The sequence below is a fragment of the Macaca nemestrina genome, chromosome 17, assembly GCF_043159975.1.
Source record: "Macaca nemestrina isolate mMacNem1 chromosome 17, mMacNem.hap1, whole genome shotgun sequence".
In the NCBI taxonomy this organism is placed as follows: domain Eukaryota; kingdom Metazoa; phylum Chordata; class Mammalia; order Primates; family Cercopithecidae; genus Macaca; species Macaca nemestrina.
Window position 1 is genome coordinate 45411450 of NC_092141.1, and position 18563 is coordinate 45430012.

Genomic DNA, 18563 nt, shown 5'->3' on the forward strand with positions numbered 1-18563 from the left:
TTTTTTTTTTGATATGGAGTCTCGCTCTGTCGCCCAGGCTGGAGTGCAATGGCAGGATCTAGGCTCGCTGAAAGCGCCGCCTCCCAGGTTCACGCCATTCTCCTGCCTCAGCCTCCCCAGTAGCTAAGACTACAGGCGCCCACCACCACGCCTGGTTAATTTTTTATATTTTTTAATAGAGACAGGGTTTCACTGTGTTAGCTACGATGGTCTCGATCTCCTGACCTTGTGATCCACCCGCCTCGGGCTCCCAAAGTGCTAGGATTACAGGCATGAGCCACCGCGTCCATCCGAGCCCTGTAATATTAATATTTGCATCTAAAATCAGGTAAACGGCAGTGTGTAAGGAAAAGTAATAAACAGTGTCATGTGAAGGAGAGAAGTTGGGATTTGAAATCGAAAGAATTGGGGAACTAAGTTGTGTAAACCTGGGCAAACTATTGTCTCTTCATGTGTGAAATGAAGACAACCTCTGATAATGTTTTTGATCTTTAAAGGGGGTGGAGATAGGAGATGTGGGGGAGGGGGATAAAAATCTGGCATAGAGACGTGTCCAGTATATGCCAGTTCCTTTCTCCCTGTCCCATTTCTCTGTCATTCAATGTGGCCACCATCTTTAGTTGTCTTTATTATTAGGCGGAAGAAGCTGTTTCCCTTGGCTTAGAAAGCTTGTTTGAAAATACTTAATGCTAAACACATGTCTATAGAATCCAGAAAGGTCAGCTTCCTATTGGGACTTAAGCTTCCAAATACCTGTGTCATGAGCCAGGACGCACATGCTGGGAGGGAAGATGTAAATGTCAGCCCATCTCTGCCCATCTGTGTTGTCATCAGAGGAAACTTCCCCTAGCAACATGATGCTGGGGTTAAATAACGTGTCCTCGGTCACGCAGCTGCTAAGTTGGAGTCAGGATCTGAGTCCAGGTGATCTGGTCGTGAGCTCAGATTCTTAGGCTGACTCGCTACACTCTCTAGGTCTGGTACAAGCTGAAGAGGTGTAGGTGGAAGGACGCATGCTTATTGTGGGGTCCAGCTGTCTCCTGCAGGCCCCTCACAGCAACCCAGGCCTTGGTCTCATGCTCTAGTTTTGGAGCATGGGGAGCAGTGGAGCTGATATTTGGAAGAGCTGGGTACTCACAAGCCATTGCTGATAATGACCCTCTTATGTTGTAAAGGCTCTCACTGAGAGCAGGAGCCCTTTGGGTGTCGACTGTCCGCTCTAGACAATCGTGATGCTCTTTGTCACCTTGTGAGGAACTTATTTAAGAGAGTGATTTTATTGCCCCTCCCCTGGCTAATGACTCTTGAGGCAGAATTGGTCACATACGAAGCTTCCTGATCTCCATACGGGAATCATGAGCCCACATAGAGCTATGGAAGTGACAGTAATACTAGCTTCGGCCTTGGAGTCTCTTCATGGTTCAGTTTACAATATCCAGCTGAATAAAATAGGGACAGGTTCTGAGTTTTCTTTATCTTGAAATATTTCCTTAATGAAATGATACAGTTTGCATGAGCTGTCTGTAGGTGCCCCGCTCTAGGGAATAGAAAGACACGCATCCCCTTTCACAGAAATCCACAAGAATAGTAGCTGCCAGTGTTGAGGGCTCTGTGCCAGGAGTATGGACGTGTATATATATTGTAATTTGGTCTGTCCAACATTGAAGTAGGAATTATACTCCCCACTTTACAGAAAAGAGAAGTGAGGCTCAGAAAGGGAAGTTAATTTTCCCAAGGTCACACAGCTAGCAAGTAGTGGAGCCAGATGAAAACCAGACCTGTCACACTCCGGGGTCCTCACTCTCAGCCACTGTGCTATACTTGGATCAGGCTTCTTTTCACAAGCTCGAAACGGCTTTAGCAAACAGCCAGCAATAAAGGCCACATGCTGTTCCTCAACTCACTGAAATCCAAAGTAACAGTTTTGGGTGGATGGCACCTATTTTTTTTTTTTTTTTTTTTTTTGAGACAGAGTCTTGCTCTGTCGCCCAGGCTGGAGTGCAGTGGCGCGATCTCGGCTCACTGCAAGCTCCGCCTCCCGGGTTCACGCCATTCTCCTGCCTCAGCCTCCCGAGTAGCTGGGACTACAGGCGCCCACAACCGCGCCCGGCTAATTTTTTGTATTTTTAGTAGAGACGGGGTTTCACCGTGGTCTCGATCGCCTGACCTTGTGATCCGCCCGCCTCGGCCTCCCAAAGTGCTGGGATTACAGGCGTGAGCCACCGCGCCCGGCTGGCACCTATTTTTAATCGGATTGAGCACTCAGAAGCCTCTAGAGTGAGTTGCTTTGCTCAAAGCAGTTACTCTACGCTAATGAAATCGTGACTATGAGTGCCACGCTCAATAAAGCAGAATTCTCTGACCTCGAAAGCTCATTTATCTGTACCCAGAGATGAGTCCAAATTATTTTCTCAGAATTTGGATGTAGCCTGACAGTCATGTGGACTAGTTTAGACCACTGTCTTTGGAGTTTGATTGTGGTTCTGCATTTAACTATTATTTCGGGCTACTAAAACTCTCCGTGGCTTAGTCTCCTCAACTGTAACATGGCAATAATAATGCCTATCTGTATGGAAAGTCATGTGAGTGTCTTCCTAATTACAACGGCTCTCTGAATTCTCCTCATCCTCCCAAAACACACATTACTGAGGACAATAAGTGCCCATGATTGAGCGCTGAGGACGAAAGATCAGTAAGACCCCATGCTAGCCATCAAGATACAGGAGAGAAATGTCAAATCATCACAATAATTAATTACAATAGAGTCTGATAAGTCCTATGACAAGATAAGTACCAAGAGAATGTTACTCTCCTGGGGTGGAGGTTGAGGAAAGTTTTGGAGGTGACATTTAAGCTGGGTCTTGTTAGATAAGAAGGATTTGCAGAAAAGGTCAGTTGTTTGCCCAAAGGACCTCTAACTAGTAGCGTTTCAGGAACTGTGATACATGAAGTAGAACAGAGGGGGTCTCTCCCTGTAGACCCAGAATTAGGAACCAGAAGTGAAACATCAAGTACTCTGCTTTCTAAAGTGAAGTCAACTTTATCTCAGAGATGGCAATAGCCATCTCTGTCCTTCCTGCTGAGAGGGCAGGCCACCAAAGCTTACGTGAAAGCAGCTGTGGAAACAGTCCCACTCCATAGGCTTAGCTCCCTGGACTTAGTTTACCCAGTGATAATGACACCGCCAGTATAGCCCCCTCAATGCAGTGGCCATAGTCAGAAAGTGGGTTCAGCTGTGCGCAGTGGCTCACACCTGTAATCCCAGCAGTTTAAGAGGCCAAGGCGGGTGGATCACCTGAGGTCAAGAGCTTGAGAACAGCTTGGCCAACATGGTGAAACTCTGTCTCTACTAAAATTGCAAAACAAATTAATTGGGCATGGTGGCACACGCCTGTAATCTCAGTCACTCAAGAGGCTGAGGCACAGGATTACAGCCACTGACATGCCCGGCTAAGTTTTGTATTTTCAGTAGAGATGGGGTTTCACCATGTTGGCCAGGCTGGTCTTGAACTCCTGACCTCAAGTGACCACGCACCTCGGCCTCCCAAAGTGCTGGGATTATAGGCCTGGGCCACTGCATCCGGCCATCTCTGCGTATTTAAAAAGCAATTAATATCCTTAATATCTTTTAAAAATACAATGGTACAAAAATAAAGGAAAATGTTTAAAGATTATTTTGTTCTTTACGATTCTCTTGCTCTTTTTTGATTAGTTTAGGAATCAAATTTTTGGGGAGAGTCCAAAATGATGAAATTGGAAAATAAGCTCTATTAGGTGCACTATTAAGTAGAAAGAGCCTCTCAAGTTTTCTCCTAGGCTATTTGAAGTTATTTTATTTGGGAATTTTTTCTTCCTAATTCTGCCTCATAAGACAAAGTACTAGGAGGTACAAAGGATAGTGATGTAATGGCTCTGTTTCCCTAACACTGAATTATTTTCATTTGGAAGAAGTTGGTCAGTTTTCAGAAAAGTAATTATAAAGTTATTTTTACCTTTGGTTAATTTGATTTCTTAAATAGCACTTTCCTTGACAGAAATTTACAGTGTAAAGACAATACGTAACTGGTTCAGTCAGATGAAAATCCAATAATTAGCTTATGTTGAAACTAGATGTTGATTTATTACAGGATTATACACGTGGATTCCATAAAACCCAAGCAAACTTTATGGCAATACGGGAAAGGCAGAATCTCATGGGATCAGTATGAAAAGATATTGAGTAAGTTACCCTTTATATTATTTTGTAGAATATTTATTCAAATTTGGCTTTAGGATATGTTCACGGTTAATTGCAAATTGAGTGGCAGAACCATGGTGGCGATTTCACAGTTTCCAATTCCCATTTCACTGTCTTTGAGCATTGCTGCTACAGCGTCATCCTAATCTACTTTTCCGTTTTTATCTCATGCTTCCTCTTATTTTACCATTGGCTGCTGCCAACCTTGACTTTCCTGTCTTAGTTCAAAGTGCAGTTTAAATGGTATCTTCACGTTATTTTGATCTCTTACCACCCACCCTAAGAATTACAACATTATTTTTATGATCCTCTGCAGATGTGCTAAAGAAAATAAAATTGTTAAAATTATAGCATTATCAGTTACTGAAGTTCTCCATGTTTGTCTTCCTGTTTATCCACTATCTCTGCCCCCTCCCTTGTCCCAACAATTGTATATTACATTTGTACGTATTACAACAATAATACATAGAAACTCATAGCCTTAATGTTACATTATTTAAGGACTCCCAATGTTTTTATGCTGATCTCAATCTATCATTTTAAATATTTTTTAAGGTGAAGTCATTTCGCCTCTCCTTTAATGATCTATTCTAGCATTTGATACACAATTTGGGAAATTTTTTCACAACTGAACACTACTGACAGTGTTAAGTCCCGTGGGCATCTCATTGAAGCTGAAGACTTTCCAATCTGGAGCCATCGAATGATACCTGTCATCGTGTCACTGGTGAGAGATTATGTGATAAGTTTCATAAACTGTGATATACACGATTATCAACTGTACATTATGTGTACTCTCAGAAACACTTTCCTAGAGATCCTTTATTTTGTTGTGACAGTTTCAATAGTAAGACAGTTGTCAGATTTCTAGTCCTTCAGGACATGTAAGCCTTTTGTTTAATTTCTGTTCAGTGTATTTACATACACATTTTGAGGAATACACTGGAACCTGTGTACGGGATGCCTTTAATGTACAGACACCGAGCACCCCTCACACACAATGTGTGGGAATCACTAGAATGCAACCCATTGTAATCACTTGGTTTTTGAGAAGTGGGCAGAAAAGATATATTCATCCATTCCTTCAACTAGCTCCTGAGGACCAACTCTGAGTTAGTCACAGTAGCAGGTAGAAATGTAAAGACCAACGTGGCCCTGCAGGAGTTTATAATCCAGGTGCTGGAGGAAAGTAAGGCAGGTACTCAAGTTAGTATGATCCAAGGCAGAATATGATTAGTGAGATGTGATATAGTAATGATACCTGACATTGTGTGTGCGTGTGTGTGTGGGTGTGTGTGTGTAGTAACTTACACAGTATTTTTTCATGTATTTTTTTTTTGGCTCCATAATGATCTTTCCGTTAAGATGGAAATAATCAGTCTCATTTTACAAATGTAGACATTGACACACTTGTCTAAGGTGAAGCCGCTATGAAAGGATGGAGTATAGATTTAAATCCAAGTCATCAGTCTCCCGAGTCCAGTGTGTTCTTGGTTATATCATTCTGCCTTCCTCGGTGGTGTTTTCTCCTGTGTTTTGCACGGTAGCCCTGCGTCTCAGCCAGTATTTCCATTTTAACAGCATGACTCTCTTTGGTCTTACTGTAGTATTTCTACAGTTAACTTGAATTTTAAAAATTTGGAGCCAGGCATGGTGGTTCACAACTGTAATCCTAGTACTCTGGGAGGCCGAGGCGAGCAGATTGCTTGATCTCAGGAGTTCGAGACCAGACTGGGGAACATGGCGAAACCCCATGTCTACCAAAAATACAAAAATTAGCTGGGCATGGTGGCGTGCTCCTGTACTCCCAGCTACTTGCGGGCCTGAGGCAGGAGGATCACATGAACCTGGGAGGTTGAGAAGGCTGCAGTGAGCTGAGACTGTGCCACTGCACTCCAGCCTAAGTGACAAAGAGACCCTGTCTCAAAAAAAAAAAAAAAAAAAAATTTGTTGGCTTCCTTAAGTTTCCGTTGGTGGACCGCATGTATTACTGTTATGAAAAACATTCCATTTCAACGGCTTTCCCTCCCCATGTGCTACATACTAAATCAGTGCTACGGTTTACTTCCGCTTGGACAAAATGAAGATAGCAGAGAAGGAAAGGAAAGTAAAAGTAAGATATTTTGTTTGTTTGTTTCTGAATGTTGAGTTATTTTTGTGAAAAACATAGTAAACTGTTAGGCCTAAAATAGAGAGGCGTTAATACTTATCTGTTTATACTAGATTCCATTTTTGGGGGTAGGATGATGCACTTTTGTTGTTCATTCAAAACTATGAAGAGACTCCATGCATCTACTTTCAAGATCACTGGGGTCACTCAGTTCCTCAGATTTTGTATCCTCTGCCAAAAATGTTTATAAATGTTCTCTTTTGTCCCAGGTCATATAAAAGTGGGTCTGGAGTAAACAACAGACGAACTGAGCTATTTTTGAAAGAACATGACCACCTTCAAAAGTAGCTATTATTGAATGTACGTGCATGATGCGATTTTCCGTGTTTATTGATTCATTGACTTATGTAACAAACATTTTATGATGTTTATTATAGTAAGTGCTTTATCCATGCTAATTCATTCTATTCTCCTAATGACTCTTTTCCATCGAAAAGGAATTGCAACTCTTCCGACCATAATGAGAAAAGATCCTGTGCTAATCACTTAATTGTTACCTTAACGTGTTTTTTATTGCCTTAATGTGCTCTTTTCCTTAGCAAGTCTTGCTCTAAAGCTTTTGTCCAATACTACAGGTTATTAGTTAAAAAATCATGCTGATAATGACTTATGTTTGAATGGCCTGTTACCACATATATATGAAGAAGCCATATAAAGAGACATTAGGTCATATATCAAATTCTAAAAAGGTTTTATTTTTCAAGATTTCAGAAGAAAGTACTTAAATACTTGGATGAAGTAGATATAGTTTTGAAAATAAGCCACCATAGTCTGTTTCTTTGTTTTTCTACTTTTCTCTGAAATGTACAGGTTTCTTTGCTCTTGACTTTGTGTTTTGTTGTAGAAACTAAGGATCAGAAAATGACTTATCTCTGTGGACTTAGCCTATAAGCACTTGAGCAGCTTGTATCCGTGAGAGTTAAGTGTTAGGAATTATGTTGATATTTGCTACTGAATGTCATAAATTAGTCATGTCTTACGGGCTTAACATACCTTTCAATTTACTTTTCTTTAAAAGTCACCACTTTAAATATAAGCTGTTGAAATCAAAACACAGAAGGATCCAGAGCTTTTTAGAAGCCTGGGTGCTCCTAGCGTTAAAACTAGTTTTCTGAATCTGTTGGACATTATTGGTTCGAACATGGGGGCAGTCTCTTCTAGAGCATGTTTAGTTTGTGGTATTCATAGCTTTGGTAGTTCTCTTTGTATTTGACAAAGACCACTGTGAAAAGAATTTTGTGTTGCATCCAAAATTATATTAATCTATTCTTGGGGAACACAGTAATTTAGAGGATAGAATATTCTAGTAGCACAAAATACAGATTAGGTTGCATCAGTATCTCTATATTTATTGCTTCAAAAGACGCAGTTAGAAATGCAGTAGTTGACTTTGACAAGAATGATTCGATGCTGAGAAGCGTCTACCAGTTATATTATACACACAAATATTATTTATTTCATGACTTCAGAACACATCCCATATTAAAACTTCTGTATGAATTTTGCAGAAAGTTTTGCCTTTGCTTTAATTATTCAAAGTAAATCCTTGAGGAGTTGAATATCATTCATTTTACAGGAGAATGAAGCAATTCAAGTATACACATCTTTAATAATTTGTTTAGGCTATAAACATGCTGAGAAGACAGAAATCAAAAGGTATTTTTCCATCTTAGATCAAAGTATAAAGTCTCAGACAATTTTACATACAATATTCTTTATATATATTATATACTTTATATACATTTCTTTCAACATTCTTGTGAAGAAGTTTGTGTGTGCCAAACCTATACAGTGAGAAACTGAGATAGGATGAAACTGAATGGAATGAGAGCTTCAATATATATATACTTCCAATATATACACTTTACATATATTATATATTTTATATACATTTCTTTCAACATTCTTGTGAAGAAGTTTGTGTGTGCCAAATCTATACAGAGAGAAACTGAGATAGGATGAAACTGAATGGAATGAGAGCGTCTGATGAATTAGAGAAGTTGTTGATTGTGAAAACCAGGGCTTAGTCATTGCTCTCAATATTGAGTACACGAGCTTCCAAATACATTTTTTTCTTTTTCCTTATTTTTCTTTTTTGGAGACAGTCTTGCTCTGTTGCCCAGGTTGGAGTGCAGTGGTGCGATATAGGCTCACTGCAACCTCCGCCTCCCAGGTTCAAGCAATTCTCCTGCCTCAGCTTCCCGAGTAGCTTGGACTACAGACGCCTGCCACCATACCCAGCTAATTTTTGTATTTTTGGTAGAGATGGGGTTTCACCATATTATCAAGGCTGGTCTTAAACTACTGACCTTGTGATCCACCCACCTCAGCATCCCAAAGTGATGGGATTACAGGCGTGAGCCACCAGCCCAGCCTCCAAATGCTTTTTGTAGTCAATTTTTTTGAAATTAAAAATACTTGCTAGGTAGCAAGATAATATTAAAATTATTAGTAAAGTATGGTTACAAAGTAATGTGAAAAACTAATTTTTCAATGTTACTGTATTTCATTTGCTAAGTGCTTTGAGGAAGAAGTGGGAAGATTTTTTTGAAATAACTTTTTTGAAATAACAAAAGCTCTAAATGTGCTTTTGTCGTAGTGCTCATTTTAAAAAGCATAGATAGTTCAACAACACAAAAAGAAAAATTTAAATCACACATTACTACAAATTCTCTAACATCTTTTACTCTTCAGTAGATTGCAAGCCTTTTCCCAGGTAATCTGATTTTTGTTGTTGTTGTTTTTAAACATATGGTGTGGCCGGGCACGGTGGCTCATGCCTGTAATCCCAGCACTTTGGGAGGCCAAGGGGGAAGATCATGAAGTCAAGAAATCCAGATCGGCCGGGCGCGGTGGCTGACACCTGTAATCCCAGCACTTTGGGAGGCCGACACGGGCAGATCACGAGGTCAGGAGATCGAGACCATCCTGGCTAACACGGTGAAATCCCATCTCTACTAAAAAATACAAAAAACTAGCCAGGCGAGGTGGCGGGTGCCTGTAGTCCCAGCTACTGGGAAGGCTGAGGCAGGACAATGGGGTAAACCTGGGAGGCGGAGGTTGCAGTGAGCTGAGATCCGGCCACTGCACTCCAGCCTGGGTGACAGAGCAAGACTCCGTCTCAAAAAACATAAATGTGTATATATATATGCATATATATATATACACACACGTATACACATATATATGGTGCATATATTGCATAATACAGAGAAACTATAAATTATGTAACCACTTCCCTAATGGTGGCCTTTTGTATTATTTTCTGTTTTTATTATTATACACAGTAAAGCCTTTGTGTGTATCCATCATTATTTTGATAAGTTCCTAAATTAGAATTGCAGGATCAAAAAACACACTCATTCGCAGTTTTTTCTATAATATTGCCAAATTTCCAAGTTTGATATTTTGCAGTAGGATCATAAATCTTCTTTCATGATAATGTAAATTTTTACTTGTTCCAAAAGTACATATTTTGGCTTGGAAAAAGAGTAGATCAATTATTGTAAATGAATGCCAGACTTTAACACACACACACACACACACACAGAGAGAGAGAGAGACAAAGAGAGAGAGAGAGAGATAATTAACTTTGTAATGAATTGTTTTTACCAGTTCTCCTTAATACTCTTTTTATCTGAAAATGGATGTTTGTAGGTTTTAGCAGGTTGTGTTATGGAAGACAGAAATTTCTTTTCCTACAAGGTGAATAAGATAACTTTCATTTTTGGCTTGCTTTCCCTGAGTCTCAGTCAGAAGAAAATACTGACTTTGAATTAGTGTCAAGCTTGCAGCTATTTGTTTTTCACGGGCCTGTTGATACATTTTTAGAAACTTTTTGGTTGCTGTTTCGGTTAATTTCTCTTCCTTTCTACAATTGTTGTCTTTCAGTACTCCCTGATATTTTTCTTCTTGAAGAAGTAGCTAGTTAATTTTTTTTTTTTTTTTTTTTTTGAGACGGAGTCTCGCTCTGTCACCCAGGCTGGAGTGCAGTGGCCGGATCTCAGCTCACTGCAAGCTCCGCCTCCCGGGTTCATGCCATTCTCCTGTCTCAGCCTCCCAAGTAGCTGGAACTACAGGCGCCCGCCACCTCGCCCGGCTAGTTTTTTGTATTTTTTAGTAGAGACGGGGTTTCACCATGTTAGCCAGGATGGTCTCGATCTCCTGACCTCGTGATCCGCCCGTCTCGGCCTCCCAAAGTGCTGGGATTACAGGCTTGAGCCACCACGCCCGGCTGTAGCTAGTTAATTTTAAAGTTCTTCTCCTCACCCCAAGAACTTCTGCCTTTATCATTGTTTCTCTCTTCATATTTATTTTATACAAGATATGTGGCTGATTATATTGTTTCTGTCTGTACAGATGGAGAGTTAAGGAATAAAGAGGACAGACTAGATTACCTCAAACACTGAAATGCTATGATTTGTCGCAAGTCATACATGCATTATCTGACCAGACATAATATGCTTTTTCTCTAGAAGCATTTTATCATTTTGAATAAAATAGGTCTTCTGAATTTACCTTAAGTTGACAACTTTCAGAGTTTTTCAGGGGTGAAGAGAAACTAGAATAAGGAGATAACTTACACAAACAGAAAAAGCCTCGTCTCTTCTGGATTCCTTTAATGCCAGTGGTCATCACCAGCTGTAGATCAGCCACCCTTTACCCGAGCTGGGACCTCCACCTTCTCATCTACAGGTGTATCACCTCAGAAATCTTCTGCATCTCACTGTCACCCAACACATTTTCTCCTTCCAGGCCTCTGCAGTCTCACAAGTTTGTCTGTATTTTTCTTCTTATAACCTACCCTGCTACCCTAGCCCGCCTGGATCTCACAGGAGATTAACTGAAATCCTCCCAACATTGGGCCTTTCCTGTGCCCGTCTTCCTGCTGTACCCTGGTAAAATGCCAGCCCAATCCAGTCTGTTGTTCTACTTCTGTATCTGAGGGCTAAAGAAAAAGCAACTAGTCATACAGATGAACCCTGTTTTAAAGTAACTACTAAATCTTTTCAAACTCATCTAAGTACTCAGCTTTGCCTGATGCCTTTTCCTTGCCCAACCCTGTTTAGTTCTCTCATTCTCTTCAACATCTTTACCCAATCTCCTTCCCCCTCTTGACCTTCCTGTCTCTTCACCTGATACTGAGGTTCTTAGCTCCTACTTCATTGAGAATGTTAAGGTTTTGCTCTCTTCCATAAATTGACCTATAGGAGTATCCTTCTTCACCCATTTCCTATGGTTTTTAGGGGATGGAATATTTGTCCTGAGAAGGCCAATACATCCATCGGACGCTTGTCTCTATCCCCATTTGCTACGTAAGTATTTGACTTCAGCCATCCGGTACGCTGGCTCTGTCTCTGGTTTACACCTGCTGTCTCTGTGTCAGCACTCACTTCCGCTTTAGCCCCTTGACTTCTTCCCTCACAACACTACTGAACTTGTCAATAGGCACATGAGTGATCTCCTGCATGCCAAGTCTCACCGTCATTTTTCTTCGTGCTGTTTGTCTGCTGCTCTGCCTGACTTGATATTATAATCTCCTTTCCTGAAACCCTAGGCTACTGTAGCACAACACTTTACTGGTTCTCTACTTACCTTCCTTACTTCTCTTTTGTTTTTTTTCCCAGGTCCCTCCAGATGTGGCCTAGGAATCCTTTTAAACACAGTGTACCAGGCAGAAATTAGTTGGAATTACTTCATAAGATGCAGTTTATTTGCTATTCACCCTTGTATTTCAGCTCCATTATTTGTCCTTGATATGCCTGTCTATGAAAACACTCTCTCCTTCCCAGAGATGGCAGCTAACAAGACCTAGCAAAGAGAAATGGGAATTTGCATTCACAATTTCATAGGGAAAGCAATTGGTAAGATTATTTTACTGCCAAGGGTAATAAAATTAATGAGAGAGTTGAAGAAAGAGGCATGAATTCTGAAACTGTCTAGAACCATCTAAAAGGTAAAGCTGAGGCGTTTTATCCATACTTGCAGGCTGTGATTGTTTCATAGAAGTACCCTCTGATTTATGGGCATGTCATTGATCACAACTAGAATTACAGATTGGGCACATTAAGCACATCAGCGTAAAAATCCTTGACATTTTGGATGGGTGCGGTGGCTCACGCCTGTAATCTCAGCACTTGGGGATGCCGAGGTGGGCAGATCACGAGGTCAGGAGTTCGAGACCAGCCTTACCAACACAGTGAAACCCCATCTCTATTAAAAATACAAAAATTAGCCAGGTGTGGTGGCACGTGCCTGCAATCCCAGCTACTTGGGAGGCTGAGTCAGGAGAATCGCTTGAACCCGGGAGTCAGAGGTTGCAGTGAGCCAAGATATCACACCACTGCACTCCAGCCTGTGCAACAGAGGGAGACTCTGTCTGGGGAAAAAAAAAAAAGCCTTGACATTTTAAAAATACCTCTGGCAGGGTTTCAGTGTAGTCATAATATTTAAAATATTACCACGATTTGTCAGTTTCTTACATATAATTTTGTTTAGTCACATGCGTGATAAGAACATATAGACTTCTTGCTGGGGGCATTGGCTCATGCCTGTAATGCCTGTAATCCCCACTACTCAGGAGGCCGAGTCGGGAGGATTGCTTGAGGTCAGGACTTTGAGACTAGCCTGAACAATATAGCAAGACTCGGTCTCCTACAAAAAACATAATCATAAATAGATTTCTTGGTTTGTAGGGTTAACTTTTAATATTTTCCTCCCATTAATTTGCCCCCCCCTTTTTTTTTTTTTTTTTTGAGATGGAGTCTCGCTGTGTCACCCAGGCTGGAGTGCAGTGGCATGATCTCGGCTCACTGCAACCTCTGCCTCTCGGGTTCAAGTGATTCTCCTGACTCAGCCTCCTGAGTAGCTGGGACTATAGGCATGTGTCACCACACTGACTAATTTTTTGTATTTTTTTTAGTAGAGTTGGGGCTTCACCATGTTAGCTAGGATGGTCTCCATCTCCTGACCTCGTGATCTGCCCGCCTCCGCCTTCCTAAGTGCTGGGATTACAGGCGTGAGCCACCGCCCTCAGTCTAATTTGCCACTTTTATCTGACTAACATACCTTAAGTTCTTCCTTGGATTGGTGATATAGTGAAATGATTAGGGCAGGGTTTTGAAGCCAGAGAGATTTGGGTTCATATCCTGGTGTGTGCTGTAGATTTTGGGGGCAGTGGACTTAAATCCTCTGACTTTCCAGTTAGTTTTATTTATTTTGTTTTTACTTTTTGAGATGGAGTCTCCCTCTGCCATCCGGGCTGGAGTGCAGCCGCGCGATCTCGGCTCCCTGCAAGCTCTGCCCCTCGGGTTCAAGCCATTCTCCTGCCTCAGCCTCCCGAGTAGCTGGGACTACAGGCGCCCGCCATCATGCCTGGCTAATTCATTTTTGTATTTTTAGTAGAGACGGGGTTTCACCGTGTTAGCCAGGGTGATCTTGATCTCCTGACCTCGCGATCCGCCCTCCTCAGCCTCCCAAAGTGCTGGGATTACAGACAGGCTTGAGCCACCATGCCCGGCATCCAGTGACTTTTAAGTGGGTAAAATAACCCTTACTTTGGGGAATGTTGCAAAGATTAGAGAGGATATATGTAAAATGTTTACCTATTCCAGTGCTTGGTATGTAGTAGACGAATTCTAACATTACACTGAGCTATTTTGCCCTCTGTGGATTTAGAATAGAAAAGTATACTCATACATTAGAATTGTGCACCTAGAGCTAAGTGACTCCAGCCCTGTGGAAACCTTCAATGCCAAAATGGCATGTAGGACTAGATAGACGAATGTCACCTGTCCCTGTCTATCAAAACTCGCTGTATTGGGCCGAGGACATCGCTTGGCGGATGAGTAAGCCTCACCCATCTGGACAGCAGCATTTATACTTCAACGTTACTTTTATCTTCATATTTGCTGCTTGTTGTTATTTATGTGGTAACTAGCATGAATGATTCACATACACACATACATATTCTCTGTCTTGTTGTGAAATATTACACCAAGGAGAAAACACCATTGTGCAGTTAGTGACAGTGAAGTAGCCCCAGACACAGTGCTCTTCGGTGGAAACATGAGAAGTTTACGGAAGAAGCTCTGTGTCATAGCGATAGCCGTAAACTTTGGAATATGCAAAGATCTTGAAGTGTATCTCTCACCTATTCCAGGGATTTTTGTACAGTAGAGAATTGCATTTTGAGCTTATGAGAACTGGTAGCATTGGATTATTTCACTTTATGTCTATCACTCCATTCATGGGGTATTTTCAGATTTCATGTCAAGGCTCCATTTGGTTCAGATGGTACAATTGTCTGCCATGTTGAAAGGGGTGGCAACGCAAATTAAAATTATCCTGAAACAAGACTTTATTTTATTTTTTTTATTTTCAAAATTTTTTAAAATTATAGTTTAAATTCTGGGATACATGTGCAGAACATGCAGGTTTGTTACACAGGTATACATGTGCCATGGTGGTTTGCTGCACCTATCAACCTGCCATCTAGGTTTTAAGCCCCGCATGCATTATTTGTCCTAATGCTATCCCTCCCCTTGCCTGCCGTCCCCTGAGAGGCCCTGGTGTGTGATGTTTCCCTCCCTGTGTCCATGTGTTCTCATTGTTCAACTCCCACTCATGAGTGAGAACATGCGGTGTTTGGTTTTCTGTTCCTGTGTTAGTTTGCCGAGATGATGGTTTCCAGCTTCATCCATGTCCCCGAAAATGAGATGAACTCATTCCTTTTTACGGCTGCCTAGTATTCCATGGTGTACATGTGCCACATTTTCTTTATCCAGTCTATCCTTCATGGGCATTTGGGTTGGTTCCAAGTTTTGGTATTGTAAATAGTGCTGCAATAAACACATGTGTACATGTGTCCTTATAGTAGAATGATTTACAATTCTTTGGGCATATACCTAGTAATGGGACTGCTGGGTCAAATGGTGTTTCTGGTTCTAAAAGTCTTAAAATATCCTCTAAAGCAGATTTCAAAATACAACATCCATGAGTCCGCAGGAGACCTGCTCACAGACGGCATCTGTAATTTACAGGAAGATGACGCTGACACTGGCTTAACCATGCACTTAGCACACCACAGTTACAGTGAAAACCCAATTTTGTGCCAAAAGTGGGAAATAAATGGAGGCCTAAGTGTTTGCTTTAGGAGACTTTATTTGATTCATGTAAAGAGAAAATGGTTTTATTACATGTAAAATAAGATTTAAAGTGGTCACTGTGAGGAATCGCCACACTGTCTTCCACAATGATTGAACTCATTTACATTCCCACCAATGGTGTAAAAGCGTGCCTGTATCTCCACATCCTTTCCAGCATCTGTTGTTTCCTGACTTATTAATGATCCCCATTCTAACTGGCATGAGATGGTATCTCATTGTGGTTTTGATTTGCATTTCTCTAATGAGCAGTGATGATGAGCTTTTTTTCATGTGTTTGTTGACCGCATAAATATCTTCTTTTGAGAAGTGTCTGTTCATATCTTTCACCCTCTTTTTGTTGGGTTTTTCTTTCTTGTAAATTTGTTGAAATTCCTTGAGGATTCTGGATATTAGACGTTTGTCAGATGGATAGATTGCGAACGTTTTCTCCCATTCTATTGGTTGCCTGTTCACTCTGATGATAGTTTTTTGGCTGTGCAGAAGCCCTTTAGTTTAAGGTTTTTTTTAATATTTGTGTAATAATGTCCAGGTTTATCAAGCAGAATGATCTACATAGGAGCTTTTATACAGAACTCATTGTTCTTCACTTAGAGCTTGTTAGTCCCGTAGTAAAGTCAAATCCATCTTCAGTTGCTACGTGCCTTTGTTACACAGTTAAACTTGAGTTGGACATGCTCTGCCGGAGGGAGGAATTTTCACTCCCCAGATGCGTTTGTGTAATATAATGTATTTTTCCCCTTTCCCCTGTGGAAACTTTGTGGAAGATTATTTCAGTGTTAACCCTGATGGATATTTTAGTAATCGAACTAGTGTCTGTTACTCCTTTTTCATTTATTTATCAAACACTAATTGGGTGCCTTCTGGGTGCCAGACACTGCACTAGACTCTGGGGAGTCAAAGGTGAATCACACTTAGTCTCTACCCCCTGGGAATTCATTCTGGTGAGAGAAATTGTAAACAAACCATTATGATCCTATGGGATATTTTTTAAAGTACGAAATGAGATAATGTGTGTGAAAAACTTTGTAAGCTTTACACATTTAAGATTTTTTTCTCCAGTGCATAGCATGATGCCTGACATATTTTAATTGCTCTTTATACCCTTGAATGAACTGGTGAAGGGCCAAGAGTTATGAGAGCATAATACTAGAGTGGAGATGGATTCGTTCCGCCTGATGGACAGGTGCGATGCGGAGGCTTCTAAGAATATCACTTTTGAACCGGACTTGGAAATATAAGTTATTTATTTTAAGAATCGAGAAAAGAGATTCTGGGGGGCAGCTGTCAGTCGTTAAAGTGCCTGGATTAAGATGAACCACATATCTACAGGCTTATACAGTTTACAGGACGCTTTGTTTACTGTATCTCTTTTGAGCCTTATGACAGGTGCATGAGGTGAGTTCATACAACCAAGAGAAGCCTTGACCAGAACCTGGGTTCTAGGGTGTAAGAGACAGCATCTGGCCAGTTTATTCTGTACAGTTATGAATGAATGTTATGATTGCTAATATTATTGTATTTCAATTTCTGAAAGCATGATTTTCTGAGTTACAAGTATATGAAAGACAAATGTATACATGTAATAAAATGTATAGTTTTGGGTTTTTTTTCTTTTTCTTTTTCTTTTTTTTTTTTTTTTTTTGAGACAGAGTCTCGCTCGGTCCCAGGCTGAGTGCAGTGGTGCGATCTTGGCGCACTGTAATCTCCGCCTCTGAGGTTCAAGTTATTCTCCTGCCTCAGCCTCCCAAGGAGCTGGGATTACAGGTGTGCGCCACTATGCCTGCCTAATTTTTGTATTTTTAGTAGAGAGGGGGTTTCACCATACTGGCCAGGCTGGCTTCGAACTCCTGACCTCATGATCTGCCAGCCTCGACCTCCCAAAGTGATGGGATTTTAGACATGAGCCACCGCGCCCAGTCATAATTTCCTTTTTATTTCTGTAAAGCAGGTTAGCTTGTATTGATACATGAGGGGGTAGTTTCCAGAGGTTTCAGAAACAAGCTAGAAAATGCTTCCATAATATTTCATAGATTCTTTATGATTCAAGCAGTGTTTCAGGATTTTCAGTCCATTTAAAGCATTTATCTAACGAACACTAAGTAGAAACTATGAGCTCTACATTCTCTTGTAAGCTTTCTTTTTCTGTTATAGTTGAGCAACTTTGTTGACATTTTTATTTTTATTTTTATTTTTTTATTATTATTTTTTTGAGACGGAGTCTCTCTCTGTCACCCAGGCTGGAGTGCAGTGGTGCGATCTCAGCTCACTGCAAGCTCTGCCTCCCGGGTTCACGCCATTCTCCGGCCTCAGCCTCCTGAGTAGCTGGTACTACAGGCGCCCGCCACCACGCCCAGCTAGTTTTTTTTGTAGTTTTAGTAGAGACGGGGTTTCACTGTGTTAGCCAGGATGGTCTTGATGACCTGACCTCGTGATCCACCCACCTCGACCTCCGAAAGTGCTGGGATTACAGGTGTGACCCACCATGTCTGGCCCAGTTGTAGCTCTTATGTTTAGATCTTTGATCCATTTTGAATCAATTTTTGTGTGTGGTGTAAGGTAAGTGTCCACCTACATTCTTTTGCATGTAGATAATCCAGTTTTCCCAGCATTATTTGTTGAAAAGACTCTTTCCCACTGAATGATCCTGACACTTTTTTGAAAATCACTTCACCATATAAGCGAGAGTTTATTTCTGAACTCTCTGTTCTCTTTCAGTGCTCTGTGTTTCTGCCAATACAACACTGTTTTTTATTTATTTATTTATTTATTTATTTATTTATTTATTTATTTATTTTGAGGTGGAGTTTCACTCTTGTTGCTCAGGTTGGAGTGTAGCGGCCTGATTTTGGCTCACTGCAACCTCTGCCTCCTGGGTTCAAGTGATTCTCCTTCCTCAGCCTCCCTAGTAGCTGAGATTACAGGCATGCGCCACCACACCCAGCTAATTTGGTATTTTTGGTAGAGACGAGGTTTCTCCATGTTGGTCAGG

The 18563-nt window shown here is 41.0% G+C and overlaps 1 long non-coding RNA gene across 3 annotated transcripts in view; it reads left to right on the top strand.

The window, feature by feature from the left end:
- Nucleotides 1-6259: 6259 nt before the first annotated feature.
- LOC139359579 (uncharacterized) overlaps nt 6260-18563 on the top strand; it is an 87522-nt gene continuing 75218 nt past the window's right edge. For all 3 annotated transcript variants that reach the window (XR_011615656.1, XR_011615655.1, XR_011615657.1), the window contains exons 1-2: nt 6260-6350; nt 6617-6691. This is a non-coding gene — a long non-coding RNA (uncharacterized lncRNA). The remainder of the gene's footprint in view (nt 6351-6616; nt 6692-18563) is intronic.